Consider the following 13415-nt stretch of genomic DNA (forward strand, 5'->3'; position numbering starts at 1 on the left):
TTTTAATTGTTCCTTATCATATTTCCAGAAGTTCTTCAAATTAGGAGTTCCTACCTCCTCTACATTCTTGACAGCCCATTTGTCTTAGTAGAGTCTTTGAGTGGCATGTTTCGGTCCTCTTCTCCATTACTTAGAAAAATGAGCCACCGGTTCAGGTACAAGATACTATCATTACCGCCTGAACAATTAGACATCCAACCTGTAATCGCAGCGGCGTTTTAAAAAATCCCGAAACAAATGGAATCAGAAGCACCATCCAAGTCCACATCTCCACTTGCATCGTCCTCATAATATGATCTATCAAAAAATTAGGAGAAGCTATCTAACAACGTTCATGCTTGTCTGCCCAAACAATGATATTCCTATTTTCAAAATTATTTGAGAGTAACATACCATTAACATCGATTTCAATTGACAAAATCCAACACTTCATAATTAAGAGGTCATGAGTTCAAATTTCCGTGGGACCTATCTATCAAATAAAAATCATTTTCAAGAGACTGCAAACTTTTCGAGTACACATGTAAAATGATAAATTTTAACCCCCCCTGAATGGAAGGGAAAAGAACGTCATAAATTATTTGACACCTTTAGGGGTGTCAGAATTATTTTTTTTTTTGGGGGGGGGGGGGGGGGGGGACACGCTCCTGTTTTCTAATCAAGAACCAAACGCTGGAGCTTCCTGAAAATACCATCACCATCTTGTGCCCCTTCTCCCTCGTGTCCCTTCCCACATTAGTGTTTCATATAATAAAAATTATAAGGGAAACTGGTTAGATCTACAGATCTACGAGATAATAAGATTAATTACAAAACAATTAAAGTTTGAGAGCAAGTAGAGCTCAAGTCCCTACTCAAATGTCAAGCTTAAGTGAGAAAGAAGTTGGACCATATGAGGAATAAAGCTTTGAAAATATTTTGGAAAGTAGTTAAATATGAAGCTTTGGAAATATGGTTGAAAATAGACCTGAAAAATGCTGATAGAATTTGGCTTTGAAGTTTGACAACTAGACAATCCAAAAGTTACCATGTTAATCCATTTCATGCTAAAAGATTTGACTAAGGTTTTACAATATCTGCTGCCGACCTGATGCACCGACTTTTCTTTATGCAGGATTGGGACCAGCGGCTTAAAAAATTTGGCAGTATAAAGGCCACTGGCAGTGTAGCCTCACTGATTCCCCCCCCAAAAATAAACACACAAACACCACCGGTTGTAGGATTCAAACGCAAACATCTACTTTAAATTTCAGATCAGGAAGACATCTCATCCTCTTTAGGAGGTGTAACTGCTGGGTAAGGCAAGTCCTTTTCCAAGGATCCAAGGGCACTCTTGCCGGTGGTTAAGGGATTTCTGGTTTTGACTGCCGAAGTTTATTCACTGTGTCAACAAATCTGCAGAGAACCAGACCAATAGGGTCATGGTAAAAGTCATTGTAGTAACTAATCTAAGAATATTTGGACGGATGACATATAGGCTCCCACAGGTTGGATATAAAATGATGAACAGTAATTAACAATATTTAAAATAAAAAAAAGGCTAGTTGATATAATGCTATCAAGGTCTGACCCGTTGCATGCACATGCAACTCGATTCCTTCCTCCCAAGTATTTGACATAAATGCCATAGTGATCCCATATCTAACCGATGTAAAGATCTAGCACCAGCCCACAATCTTAGCACATCACCTCTAAAAAGAAACGACCAATAAGATAGCAGAAATTAGATATTATTTAAGAAAGTGGTTGAAAAGTGAAGTAAATTCTCTCCAATAGAATACTTTTCTTATGAAAGTTACGTAATTAGATTGAAAAGTAAAGTAAAATTTAATTACTACATTACGTTGCCCAGTTGGCTAGTGGTTACACAACTATCATTGGTAATGATTAGAAAAAAAATTTCATTTTATTTTTGTTAGAACCATTTTAATCCATCAGGAAAATATTGGAAAATATCCTCCTCTCAACTTGCAAGGATGGATTGACCCTTAATAAGAAAGAACCAATCACTAGGCAATGATCCTACCTTACGAAGATACTATAATGTAACCATTCTCTAATAGAAAATTTTCCTGGTTCACATGGAAAGAGAGGGGGAGAGGGAAGCTGTTAGTAATGGCGAACTGCAGAGGAGCTTACTCAATATAGGCACCAACTCGTATGCGAGTTCAAAGTAATCTCGTATATCAACCAGATCCATCTCTGCCAACACAAAAACATGCACTTACCCTTGCTTTGATAAAACACCAGAAAGGAAAGAAAGAAGTTGGAAATGAGGGTGGAAAAAGAAAAATTACTTGTGAATGGCAGCTCGGTAAATACTTTGTGAACACCTCACACAAAAACAGCAGCACACTTTGCTGCAGACAAAGAACCCTGCAATCAATCAATAAGAGAAGAGTAAGATAACCCCAAACTTACAAAGGGATCCGAAGTTTCAAATAGGTATAACAACTCCCACCAATGAACTTTTTGAGTCCAAAAAGTTAAAAGTTTGAATCGAAACAACACAGAAATGGTGCAAAGTAGGGTTAAAACATCTATACTTTAATAGTCTGTTCTGTTAAGAGGAATGCCAGCACTATAAACAAGTTAGAGCTATGAACTCTATAAACCGCTGCTCCCTACTTACATGTAAACATAAAATTTTTCCTCTTCAATGTAAACGTTTCTGGTTTGTAGAGTTCATAGCTGCACTTTCTTGTAGTGCTAGCATCTCTCTTTTATTAGATAAAAATGCCAGTGATGCTGAAAATTTATCTATACATGCAGCACATTGTCCCCTAACCCCCCTCCCCCGATAAATTACATACACCACATCGTTTTAATCCTTTTTTTTTTTCAAAGAAGTTTTTCAACATTGCAGTATACTTCACAAGTTAAGTTTGCCGGCTGTGGTTTCCCAGACTTGGGAGTGAATCCCACCTTCGTTTTGCTCCAGTATCGCCATCACCAGCCATTTGAAGCCTACCCAAGAGAAAAAGGCAGCTAAAATATCAGCAAACAGCAAGTAATATTCCCAACCCACAAGCAGGATTGGCAGCTAAGGTGTTACAGCAAAATAGGTAGCTTAATAACCACAGAAACAGGACTTTTCCAACCTTTATTGTAGCTTAATAGTAGCATGAATCAATATTCTCTGAAAATTTATTTCAGTTCATTTCTTTCACTACTGAGCCATCATGTTTTCTAGGTAACCAAAAATTTAGATTTTAATTCAAAATTCAAGATACCAGCATTAAACTTGAACTTCCAGTAGAATAAACCACCAATGGATGCACCGATCTCATTGTTCAGTAAACCTCGCATGAAATTCAGCGAATTAGGCCTGAAATCAGCAATTCCACCCGAAAAATCTGAACTTTCCCATGAAACCAAATGTCACAGGCAAGGTTTAAAGTATCGGTACTGGGTATCGTATCGAAAGGGTGGTTTTAAGAGATGTATCGTATCCGAGAGACGCAAGATACGTTAGGTACATGCGGAAATGGTCAAGAAACATACGGAAATGCTTAGGATAAATGCACAATACAGTTTTGAACCATAAAACACTATAAATAAGTAGGGAAGTAGTTTTCTGTCCGGAAGTGAGGCCTATGCCAGCACTCCCATGTGTCTATCTCTCTCCTCCTCAAAACAAGGGGGCAGAGGTGTCTTTTCAAATGGGGAGGAGAGAGATAGACTCATGGGAGTGCTGGCGTAGGCTATACTCCCGGACAGAGTTCTTTTTCCCAAATAAGTAATGTAAAATACAAACAAACAACAACAAAGGCCATATCCAATGCACAAGGCTCCCACGTTTAGCCAGGGAGGGTCAAATGTACGCAGCCTTACCCCTGTTTCCAGAGAGGCTGTTTCCAGGACTTGAACCCGTGACCAAGTGTTCAACAAGTGAGCACTTGACCAACGCGCCAAGCATGACCTTCTAATTCCATCATATATAAAAAGGAGAACAAAGAACTACAAGACAAGTATAAATAAATAATACGTAAAATATATAATGTATAAAAAGGAGAACAAAGTACGATGAAACAAGTGCATACAATTGATTATATATAAAGGATAAGATATCTTACACGTACTAATACCAAATTTGTTTTAGGTATTGTATCGATACCTTAAAGATACGATACTTATCAGTTAGATTTGGCAGATACGGAAAGATACTTAAAACATCACTCACAAGTCAACGGCTAGCAGATCGTAGAGCACCGTTGCACTAACGCAGCAAGAAAAGTACTAACGCCCCAACTATAAACGGGCGTGCTAACGCGTCAAAGCATGCTACCGCGTCTTAATAATAAGTTTGTGAGCTGATCTACGAGCACCCTTGCTTCTTTGGTCGTAGATCGGGTAGCACTCAGGAGCTTCTTCTTTGCTGGGTGTAATGAAGAAATAGAATTGGAGTGCTATTTACATGTACATATACAATTTTGGAAAATAATTATAGATTGATCTATATCAATCCCATATCTTCATACAATAGATAGTGTGGTAGAAAGGTGCAGCTAGTTCTTTCTACCATACTACCTATTGTTTTGGATCTATATGCCGCTGATTCAATCCAGTCCACTCATTTTATTTAAGACTTTGTAATCCCTTTCATTTCTTCAATCATTGACAAGAACTAAAAAATAACTCAAGTTTCAAGTTTCATTCAAATGCATCATGAGAACTTACTGTTTTTACGTAAATGAAAGTTCTTAAGCAGCAGGAACTAGAATAAACAGTGCAGTAGCAATAAATGCTCGGTACTTCCATAGTCTCATCATCTTTTTTTTTTCATTCTATATCCCTCCCCAAAACAGAAGGAGTGGATCTTTGATCTTTGATTAGTATCCCCTTTCCTTGGATTGGGGCGCATACATCGAGAATCCAGTGTGCAATTCATACGGAAAGATACTTAAAACATCACTCACAAGTCAAAGTTTTCAGGTTTTTCGGGCAGAATCCAATGGTTTCGAAGCACATCAGTAGAAAGAGCGAGAAGGTAAGGGGAAGAACGAAATAAAAGGGAATTCCAGGCGAATTGATTTGCTGATTTGCTCGGATGATATTTCTATTCCAACCTTTTGGAATCCCTTTTATAGTGTGGCATTGCTGTTGTATGCGTTGCCACTGTCACCTCACCTTTATGCAGCATTTGCAGTTAAGGCTATAGGCATACAGTCAAATACTTCAGAAGGGACCTCCTCCTACTTCCATTCACACAATTTTAAGTTTTTGGCTTACTAATTCAGTCCCATAGTAGTGGTGGTAGGAGGGCCACATTCGCTAGGAGCCTTACATCAAAGATCAAACCATGACTTTTTTTGTTCGAGATGGGGTTATGTTTCTCGGCCAAGACACATTAGTGCCTATTAATCAGAACATGCAGGAAAAGGCTTTCAGAAAAAGATTAAAACCAAAAGTAGTTGCTTACATGCCTTATTATTAAAGTCATGGGCTCTGCACCATCTCATTGAACTAAATATTCAAGTAGACTATCAAGCTGAAGAAGAATCAAAATCCAGATCCCCTGCACCAACCATTCACAGGTTGGAAAGCAGCATCTTGGTTCTTGAGCAAAAACAAAGGGCGTACCCAGTGCATGAGGCTCCCACCACTGTGGGGTCTGGGGAGGGTCATAATGTACACAGCCTTACCTCTGCTTTCGCAGAGAGGCTGTTTCAAGACTCGAACCCGTGATCACTTGGTCACAATGGAGCAACCTTACCGTTGCACCAAGAAATGGAGTCTGAAGAATCTTGGTTCTTGAGCACTATTTGGTAAAATACATACATACAACTTAGCCAGAATCGACCTCAACCCAAAAGAAGGGATCAAGAAAAGACCCACCTTGGTTCTGAATCCCTTTTACAGCGGCTCCGGCCCCCCCCCCCCCTCATTTTGGATTCTTTCATCCATTCAAGAGTGAGAGAGAGAGAGAGCTTACCTCAGGAACAAGAAATGGAGTCTGCCAATATCACCAAAATCGTTAGTAGCGACAAGGAAGACGGTTGCAGAATGGAAAAGAGAAAGCACGATGCATGATGCATCAATTGATCTCCTTCCTTGAGACAAAACTTGTAGAGAAACCATCTATTAAGCAGTGAAATTTTCTGGCAAAGAGAACGGTGCAGCCATCACCGGGCAGTTCAAGAGGACATTGTGTGCAGTCCAAAAGGAGAGAGACAAGAAGAGAAAAATTGTGGTTTTACTAATCCCTGCAACTTCCTGTAATGAATTGACAGTAATGTCCCCATTTTAATGTTTTAAGAGAATTCTTCACACAGATATGAAATGTCTAAGTTAACCCAGCAACTATATCCTTCATTGCCCCTTTACTTATTACAAAGTAGTCATTTTACAACAAGGTCACAATATAGTGAATATCTCAAGGAGAAACAAGACTGGACAGATGACAAAGACAAAGACACAACTACAGAAAGTAGCCGCAGTGCTCATACAGAGCACATGGCAGACAACTAAGGCAATACCAACTATCTACAAAGCAATGACGATGATTGCTATGGCATCTCCTTTTTCCTAGCAGATCATTACTACTAGTCCTTTCAAAAAATAAAATTTTTTTTTTAAAATGAGCACACACTACAATGACAACTTGCACACAAGCACATGACAGCACTCTCACCTCCTGAAAAAATCCCATTGAAATTTCTAATATGGAACTTTCATCGAACTCGAAAAAAAGTCCTCCAGCTTAGAAGAATTTGAAGAAATCGTATACAAATTTTCTACGAGGATCTTTATTTCAATGGACCCCACAGAATTGAGGTTTGCAGATGAGGTCCTCAAGGCACAAAGATATTTCTGCCTTTATGACATTATGAAATTAAGACCAACAAAAAAGGGACACGATGAAGTAATCAAAATCTCTGAACAAGCTTCAACAAACAACATCTTTGCTACAAAGAGGAATCACTGGAAGATGGACCCAACCAACAAATGTAATATTTTGTTGAAACATATTTATGTCTTTAAACCATATTTTCTTAATTGTGTCACCCTTTTCATATATTTTGCAAAGAAATTTTGACTTTTAAGTTCATTTTCTTTGAAATAAAAAATTTTGTTTGAGAAACTCATAATCCACTTCTATTTATAGGCATTGGAGGCCCAACACCCGTTCCGTAACATGGATCATTTCCCTGGCTTTTCATGAATCTTTTTTCCTTCCCTAAAGAATAGGAGGCAATAATAGAGCGAATCTGTAATAGAGTACTCCACCACGAGCTGCCAAAGCACCCTCAGTCAATCGTCAATCTCCAGCCCAAAGTTGACCAGTACAAAACGAGCTACAGCTTTAGAACCGTAGTTAGACGGAAAAAAAAGTCAAAAATAGGCACATGCAGGCTGGGCTGAAGCCTCTACTGTGGGGGAGATGAGTACGCACAAATTAATCCGTATCTATGGTGAGGGCAAGATCGGAGCATGGTATTGCAAAGTAGATCCGAAAAATCATTATACTAAATGGAATGGGTGATCTGCCTTGTCTTGATAAGTGGGTTTTTCTCACTCTTGTTTTCTTCCTTTTTTTTTTTTTCTGTCTTTGTTTTCTGAGCAAGTGTGTTTTTAGTCGAGTGTTGATGTCTAGGTTTTGAGTTTTTAGAGGTAGACCGAGTCCCACCAAGCAACGGATTAAGCGCTAGCTGATCAACCACCAAAGAAGCAACGGCTGAGCCTCTATTTGAGTAAGGTGCACGGCACGGCTCCCAGCCCGGGGTTCAATCCCTCTTCCGGTGTTCGAGTACCCCCAAAAAGGGGACCTCTGCAATCCTTTATTACACACCCACTGATGAATCTGCATCAACTCCCATGAAAGAATCATCTTGTCATGGAACCGAGGAAGTGGGGGAAGACAGGCAGGGATATGTGTTATTGAGTGAGATTGTTCCAATATCCATCTCTTCAGCGCAAGTTGTTGGTCAGATCGTGGAACTCCCTCCATTATAAATGAGCATCATGCACATGGATGGTTTGCTCCTGAGCAACTGGTTTCACAGTTTCTTTCTCCGCAGCCATCTTTGCTTCTTGCTCAGCAGCCTCTCTAGCCTTTCTTTCCGCGGCCTTCATCGCCTTTCTCTTGGCATCACGTTTGGAATTTTTAAAGAAGAACATTTAAGTGTGGGTCTCGGAAGGAAGACCTAATTGGTGAATAATTTAGTGCATCAGATGTTCCAACTGTTTGATTAACAGATACATAGTCATGGACAGTAGTTGGGTTCAAACTGCGTAAAACGATATTGGGATTTGAGATTTTATTTCTACTTCATGTAACCTAGTTACAGGTTTGTCAGGGAGCAAGGAACAAGAAGCTCTTCCATAACTAAATTCTTTTGTTTTTCTGAAGCAATAAAAGTAAATTTCTACATAACCATCTGGTTTTTTGATGATTTTTTCAGGACTAGAATTATTCTGTTTTGAAATCTGTTTTAAAAGGGAACTTCCATCTCGAAAGTCCATGATTCAGGGAGCTCTACTTTACCCATCTGATAGTTCTTGAATGTTAACGTTTAATCTTTGACAATTTATTTGGAATAAAATTGTTTCACCTTTTGGACTTTCTAACAAAGTTCAAGGTTCTATTGTTGTGGTCATAACTTTGTAATGAATTCTATAAATTATTACTGTGGGAATATAACCGGGAAGCATATTGTAACCACAAGTTTTGATATTTAAAGTCATAACATTTTGAGAATTTTTGGGTCAAATAAAGAAACAATATAATTTGGAAAATGATCCTTCTAAAATGAAGTCCCAACTTGCCCATCTCCGTTGCTGCCATATAAACCAACCATTGGAGAAAATATCATTTATTTATTAAGCAGACATAACCCTTCAGTGTCAACTAAGCAATCAAGCATTTCTCCCAAAATAGTATTCGCTTCCGTGGTTCAACCTATAAAATTTCACAGGTATCCTCTCTGTTGGATTTGTATATCTGTTAACTCAATTTTCAATCATATATTAATGATTGATTTACATGAAATATTGGGTGTGGATCTGTCCCTAGGTTAATACCTTATATTGCTCGCAACTAGGAATAGAACTTGACATTCTATTCATATGGTTGTCGCATTGTGTGTTCTCAGGAATGGTGCGCAAGTTCAAGCGTATATATTTATGTATATCAAAACGGATCCCTTGAAAATCTTGTATGGATTACTATCAATTGTTTAAGAATAATATTTTCTCAATAATAGATTATAATTGGTCTCCCGACCTGAGAAATCTTTATCATTGTAGTTGAGTATTATTGATTTTAGTGTAGTAACGGTTGACGCTTCCCTGGCTATAAATCGATGCACTTGATTCATGATGTTTACGTGTGAATGAAGAAGAAGCTCAATAAATAATCCACTTCTCACATATGGTTATGATTGGACAAAAATTCCGAGCTCAGTGACATGCTTTGTAAATAGTTTGCAAAAGAATATAAATACTTTATTGATACTTATAATGTCAAATGTTTCGAAATAGTGTTTTATGTCCAATCAGTGATTAAGATTCTTCATAATGATGTTCCGGCAAACTAAGATGGTAACAGTAATTATTTCCATACGCATAGGTCAATTATGCGATATTGTAAAGTGGAGGAACTAAACAGTAATGTAACTAATAATTTAAGGTTAATTGTTATTTCCACCTTTAAGTCATCCTTAAGAGTAAATAACTTTATTTAATAAATAAAGTTTAATTGATATAAAAGAAAGCTCAGTGGGATGACCCCATAGGATCCCATCACTTGGCAATCTAAGTAAATAACAAAAATATGTAATAGTGGATAAGAGAGAAAGAGCCCTAACCTGTGCAGGGAATAGTTTGTCTGACTCCCTTGCGTTTTGACATTTCTTCTCTATCTATCTATCTATATATGTGTGTGTGTGTGTGTGTGTGTGTGAGAGAGAGAGAGAGAGAGAGAGAGATTAGGATTTTGAACCCTAGTTACTGTAGAGAGAATCTTTGCTGCTTTGATCGTGAAAGGGTTGTTCGAGGTGTACTTCTCTTCCCCGATTGATGGCCGGATTGATCAAGTGTTATATTCCTTTGGGGAGTCTACAATTGTAGACTATCAGGTAACCCTAAGCTTTTCTATTAGATAGAATGAATACCCTAATGATGCATGAGGCTAGATCAAAGTTTTAAAATTTTAATTTGGTAGTACATTTTCTACAACATTCGCTTCCTCCAACTAATTAAGTACAGTGAAGACATCATAAACATTTTCAACGTGAGAAAACCCAAGCTTGTGCTTGTAAAAATTCCCCCAATCCAATGTTCTGACTTGAAAGAAACAGAACAGTGAAAAAATGCAAGGGACTGGAATGAAACAACAGAGTAAAATTCGTGAAATTAAAAAATAGCATCACATAAATAAATGGCACTATAGATTAAAACATAAGTTCGAAAGTAGCATCATATAAATCAAAACGAATTTATAATCCTGTGAGGCATACGGACCTCTTTCCCGAGCTGCACCGTGTTATCAGCCAGTCGCCGGATTTCCTTCGTCTGTAAGAGAATATTTATCATCCAAGTAATGGAAAAACGTCATAGACACAGATCAATGAACTAGAACACCTAAAACCTCGAGTGGGAACCAACCTTTGCGGCCGTAGTTTCAATATGCTCGAGCTTCACCAACTGTGAAACCATCGTCCTAAATCCTAAACAGAAAGGGGGAAAATTAAGAGAAACACCCCCCCCCCAAAAAAAAACACGATGGAAATCAAAACCTTAAGCATCTGAATGAAATTTAAAATTGACAGAATTAATGAGATAATTAAGTAACCAAACCTGAGCATCGAAATTCGATGGCCGGTGGGACGGCCAAGCTTCCGAAACTTCGTCATGTCGACAATAGAGAAGAAGAGGTGCCAGTGTGATTTTAGGTTTGTCCGCTGCTGCAAATCTATGGAGGTCCCAGATGGGAGTGGAATTTCCATCACTGAGAATCGAAGGACAGATAGATAATTTTATTTTTTTTTTGGTCAAAGGAGAGATAGATAATTGGCATAACGATTTAGATGAATTGATCGTTTACCTAAAAAAACATTCGACAATTAGACGGCCCTACATCACTCCCTCCCCACCCCCACCGCCTTCTTTTTTTTTTTTTTTTTTTTTTTTTTTTTGGTGCAAACCTCCACTGACCTAAGCCTTAATTACATTAGCCTCCCTGTATTTTTTATAATTATACGGGCCTAACCTTACTTATATTTACCTCCCTGCGTTTTCGACAATTACTCAGACTATCCCTACTTTCCAAACCTTATTACAGACAGCCCTGTCCGTTAGTGATTTAAAGGTTAGTCGACGACTTAACTTGAAAATTGACCATATTATATGGGATTATGTTACCGTTTTGCCCTTAATGAAGTCACCTACATCTCCCAAAAAAAACCCTAACAACCTGCAAATCAGATCGCCGCAGTTCCAGATTTGATAATGGCCTCTGAAATCAGAGTTTCTTCAAGAAACGAATAGAAAAAAAGTTATACAGAGAATGAAAAAATTGATTGAACACCAGAGAAGAGAGAAGTAGGAAGAGAAGCTGGCCATCATCTTCTCCCTCTAACGAGATCACTGGGTTAGAATGGAAAAAAAAAACAAGAAGAGGGAATTGCAGGTAGCAGTGGCCGCCATGGATGTTTGGCTAGCCGAGGAAGGGGAGAAGATCAAGAGAAATTGGTTTTATATATGTGTTTTCGAAAATTTCTTGCAGATTCACTTCACCCTCAAAGAGATCGATTTGGTGGAATAGAAAGGAGACATTGTTGCAGTCGGTGCCACAGAGAAAGATATACCACTGCACATAACGCCGCGACTTGTTAGGTTTCTTCAACATACCGCCTCTCTAGGCTCTACTGTCGCTGAGGGTTTAATTTTGCAGGGAACAAATGGATAAATGGATAAATCCCCTCACAGTGACATGGAATCCATAATTGAGGACATCCAGAATTTGTCCCATAGTGATACGTGCTCCTCATTTAAATAAAGGGAAATTTTCGGCAACAGCCCCTCTGATGGACCGTGAAAGTAATGCCATCCCACTAAAGGACAATATATCAATTTTGACTCAAAAACTAACGGAAAAAGTCTTTTAACGGTAAATTAGTGATGTCAGCATGTTAATTTTTTTTTAAAGACAATTTTACTCTTATTATTTTTTTATTCATTTTCTTGCTTTCTTCTTCTCCTTTTGCTGTATATTTCGATGTAATACATTGCCTCGCCGCTGCCGATACCCCCCTCCAACCCTCCTTCTCTTGCTCCCCTGCAACCCCACCACCACCCTCTCCAGTCTCTCCCACCCCACCATGCTCTAAAGGATGTTAACTCAGAAAAACCCTAACCCTCTTAGAGCTCTTGGTGGTAGATCGCGGTTACAATGGCGGTGGATCGCGGAAGAAAACAGAGCCACTGGAATTTCAGATGTGGGATTGATATGCAACCACCAGTGAAACTGACACTTGACAGTTCAGTTTAATTCTTCGTCCCGCATCTTCCTCCACATTCATAACCAAGTAAAAACCCAAGAAAAAATACGACCACAAAATTAACACACAAAAAATAGAAAGAAAAAGAAGAAGATCTGCCGCAAAGATAGTAATGAAATAAACTAACAAAAAAAAGGGAAGACACATCGAGAGAGAAAGAGAAGGTGTAAAACATAGAAATTTGAAACTAAGAAGTATAAATACATCTTTCACCTTAAATACAACACAGATTACAGTTCACAGATATGCCCAAATCTCTCTCTCTCTCTCTCTCTCTCTCTTTCTCTCTCTACAACTCTCTCGGCCCAAGCCCTCAAAACCCCCCAAAGAGCCACGCCAAGACCTTATTTACCTCAATCACTCATCACTTTTTAGAGAAACCCTCCTTAAGCCTCTTACAATCAACCAAATAAGCAAACCCATAAGCCATATTCTTAAGCGTAGCCACATGCAACTCCCTTGCCGAAGTCGCCATCGCATCCATTGAAAAGAAAACCCTAAACCCTCTCACAAACGCCTCCCTCACCGTCGTTTCACAACACAAATTCGTCATAACCCCTGTAATTATAACCTCCTTTATCCCTCTCTCCACCAAGTACTCCTCCAATCCAATTCCTATGAAGGCACTGTAAAGTGTTCTTTTCAAGAACTTTATCGTCATTTTTACGATTGACCTCCGACATCAGCTCTGTCTCGGGTGTTCTGTCCATGATCAAATCGTTGTTCCACCATTCTCCAAGCATTCTGTCATCGGAGGGGGACTTATGGTTGTGGCATGTGAATATTATTGGGATCAAAAGGTTTCGGCAGAGATCGATTGCAGGCTCTGTTCTAACAAGCTAGGGGAAGAAGTGGGGGATGGTGGCGGTTGCCAAAGCCTGTTCTCCGCTCAGTTGCAGGCTTGCAGCAGGT

At 38.8% G+C, this 13415-nt stretch overlaps 1 pseudogene; it reads right to left on the reverse strand.

The window, feature by feature from the left end:
* Positions 1-1254: 1254 nt before the first annotated feature.
* On the reverse strand, positions 1255-10913 carry LOC122639186 (annotated as a pseudogene).
* Between the last annotated feature and the right edge of the window lie 2502 nt (positions 10914-13415).

This window comes from Telopea speciosissima, chromosome 1, assembly GCF_018873765.1.
Source record: "Telopea speciosissima isolate NSW1024214 ecotype Mountain lineage chromosome 1, Tspe_v1, whole genome shotgun sequence".
Taxonomy (NCBI): Eukaryota; Viridiplantae; Streptophyta; class Magnoliopsida; order Proteales; family Proteaceae; genus Telopea; species Telopea speciosissima.